This window comes from Otolemur garnettii, unplaced genomic scaffold (assembly GCF_000181295.1).
Source record: "Otolemur garnettii isolate 467f Iridium unplaced genomic scaffold, OtoGar3 scaffold00219, whole genome shotgun sequence".
In the NCBI taxonomy this organism is placed as follows: domain Eukaryota; kingdom Metazoa; phylum Chordata; class Mammalia; order Primates; family Galagidae; genus Otolemur; species Otolemur garnettii.
Genome location: NW_003852614.1, coordinates 1,097,489 through 1,100,956, shown reverse-complemented (window position 1 = coordinate 1,100,956; position 3,468 = coordinate 1,097,489). Strand labels below are relative to the sequence as shown.

Sequence of the window (3,468 nt, the reverse complement as noted above, 5' to 3'; positions counted from 1 at the left end):
TGTCAACTCTTATGTGCACATATAGAAGTAAAACTCCATGGAAATCCAGTAGGTGGGAGAGGGGAGAAGGGATTAGGTAAAGTCACACTTAACTAGTACAATGCACACTTTCTGAGTGAAGGGCACTTACAACTTTGACTTAAAATGTACAATAGCAAATTATGTGACCAAAATATATGTGTCCCTGTAATATTCTGAAATTTTTTAAAAAAATTAAAGGTAAGAAAAAAGAGAGAGAGAAATTGAAACACAATACCAGGGAAAACCACTTTTAAAGAAGGAAGGAAAGAAAAGAGGAACAAAAAACAACAAGAAATCAAATAATGAGTGGCACTAGTAAGTCCTTACCTATCAAAAATAACACTGAATGTGAATGGACTAAACTCTCCAATCAAAAGACATGGAATAGCTAAATGGATAAATAAATAAAGCTCAAATATAGGCTATCTATCATAAACACATTTCACATATAAAGACACACATAGCTTTTTCGTCTCGGCTGCCGACATGCCATCCAGACTGAGGAAGACTCGGAAGCTTTGGGGCCACGTGAGCCACGGCCACGGCCATATCGGCAAGCACAGGAAGCACCCAGGAGGCCGAGGTAATGCTGGTGGTATGCATCATCACAGGATCAACTTCGACAAATATCACCCAGGTTACTTTGGGAAAGTTGGTATGAGACATTACCATTTAAAGAGGAACCAGAGTTATTGCCCAACTGTCAACCTTGATAAATTGTGGACATTAGTCAGTGAGCAGACACGGGTAAATGCTGCCAAAAACAAGACAGGAGTTGCTCCCATCATTGATGTAGTACGATCGGGCTACTACAAAGTTCTGGGGAAGGGAAAACTCCCAAAGCAGCCAGTCATTGTGAAGGCCAAATTCTTCAGCAGAAGAGCTGAAGAAAAGATTAAGGGTGTTGGAGGGGCTTGTGTCCTGGTGGCTTGAAGCTACATGGAGGGGAGGTTCATTAAATGCTATTTCCTTGTGGTCTGAAAAAAAAAAAAAAAGACACACATAGACTGAAAATAAAAGAATGAAAAAAGATATTCCAGGCAAATGGAAAGCATTTGCAGTAGCTATATTTCCATCAGATAAAATAGATTTCAAGACAAAAACTCTAAAAGGAGACAAAGAAGATCATTACATAATAATAAAATGGTAATTTCAGCAAGGAGATACATTTGTATAATAATTCTAAATAGTATATGCACCCAACAGGGAGCACTCAGATATATAAAGCAAATATTATCAGAGGTAAAGAAAGAGATAGGTCCATGCGTGGTGGCTCATGCCTGTAATCCTAGCACTCTGGGAGGCTGAGGTGGGTGGATTGCCTGAGTTCACAGATTCAAGAGCAACCTGAGCCAAAGCAAGACCCTATCTTTAAAACTAGCTGGGCATTGTGGGGGGCACCTGTAGTCCCAGCTACTTGGGAGCTGAGGCAAGAGAATTACTTGAGCACGGGAGTTTGTGTTGGCTGTGACACCACAGCACTCTAACAAGGGCAACAAAGTAAGACTTTGTCTCAAAAAAAAAAAAAAGAAAGAACATTCTTAAATGAAAATATTGGCCAACAACTTACAGTTCTTACATCACAACAATGCACCAGCTCACATGGACTGTCTAGGAGGAAGGTTTTAGCAAGTAAACAAACAAATAACTGTAACTGTAACTATATATATGTTTGGTTTTTTTATTTTTTTTTATTATTAGATCATATTTGTTCACATTAATTCTATCATGGGATACAGAGTGTTGTTTCCATATACAATTTGAAATACTTTCATCCAATTGGCCAACATAGCCATCATGTCATTCTCATAATTGTTGTGTTAAGACATTTATATTCAACATTTAGAAAGATTCACATGTACCCTTATAGGAAAAATCATAGGCGTGATCCCCGCAATTACCCTCCCTTCACCCATCCTCCGTCCTCCCTTCCCGTCCCTCACCCATTTCCCGATATTCTTGGACTCCATTTGGATAATAGCTTTCCTATGATAGTTAACAATTAGTTTCATAATAGGGTTGAGTACATTGGATACTTTTTCTTCCATTCTTAAGATACTTTGCTAAGAAGAATATTTTCCAGCTCCATCCATGTAAACATGAAGGAGGTAAAGTCTCCATCTTTCTTTAGGGCTGCATAATATTCCGTGGTGTACATATACCACAATTTATTGATCCATTCATGGGTCGATGAGGACTTGGGTGTCTTCCATGACCTAGTGATTGTGAATTGTAGTGTGATTTTTGATCTTCTTGATATATACCTAGCAGAGGAAGTACAGGATCAAATGGCAGTTCTATATTTAGATCTCTAAGTGTTCTCCATATGACTTTCCAAAAGGGACGTATTAGTTTGCATTCCCACCTGCAGTGTAGAAGTGTTCCCCTTTCTCCACATCCCCGCCAGCATCAGAGATTTGGGATTTTGTGATATGGGCTAATCTCACTGGTGTTAGGTAATATCTCAAAGTAGTTTTGATTTGCATTTCTCTGATGATTAGGGATGATGAGCATTTTTTCATATGTCTGTAGGCCATGCGTCTGTCTTCTTCAAAGAAGTTTCTCGTTAAGTCTCTTGCGCACCCTGAGATGGGATCACTTGTTTTCTTCTTACTAATATGTTTGAGTTCTCTGTGGATTCTGGTTATTAGACCTTTGTCGGAAGCATAACCAGCAAATATCTTCTCCCATTCTGAAGGCTGTCTGTTTGCTTTACCTACTGTGTTCTTGGCTGTGCAGAAGCTTTTTAATTTGAGGAGGTCCCAGTAGAATATTTTTGATGTTGCTTCAATTGCCCGGGGGGTCTTCCTCATAAAATATTCGCCCAGGCCAATTTCTTCAAGAGTTTTCCCTACACGTTCTTCTAGTGTTTTTATAGTTTCATGTCTTAAATTTAAGTCTTTAATCCAATGAATCTATCTTAGTTAGTGGTGACAGATGTGGGTCCAGTTTCAGTTTTCTGCAGGTCGCTAGCCAGTTCATCCAGCACCATTTGTTAAATAGGGAATTTTTTCCCCACTCAATGTTTTTTTTTTAAATACATATTTTATTACAAAATAGTTATAGCTTTACAAAAAATTTGGAAGAGAGAGTGTGCAAGGTTCTCAAGTACCCCTCACCTAAACATTGACTTAAAATATCAAGACACAGAACTAATTTATTATAGAGGAAAGTTATTTTTAATTAATTGATTTTTTGCCTTCATCATATTCAATGTGAAGTGGTGTACTCTCTTTTTTTTTGTTTTTGTTTTTGTTTTTGTTTTATTGAATAGTAACTGTATACATTAATGCACTTCTGGGGTACAGTGTGGGGTTTTCACAAACAATCCAAAACACTTCCATCAAACTGGTTAACATAGCCTTCACGTAATTTTCTTAGTTATTGTGTTAAAACATTCATATTCTACTCATAGAAAGATTCACTTGTACCCTTGTAAGATGAACC

General features: G+C 37.8%; 1 pseudogene across 1 annotated transcript; it reads left to right on the top strand.

The window, feature by feature from the left end:
• Nucleotides 1-486: 486 nt before the first annotated feature.
• Nucleotides 487-993, top strand: LOC100952368 (annotated as a pseudogene). The gene has a single exon (XR_001161793.1). The product of XR_001161793.1 is annotated as a 60S ribosomal protein L27a pseudogene (transcript).
• The last annotated feature ends 2,475 nt before the right edge of the window (nt 994-3,468 follow it).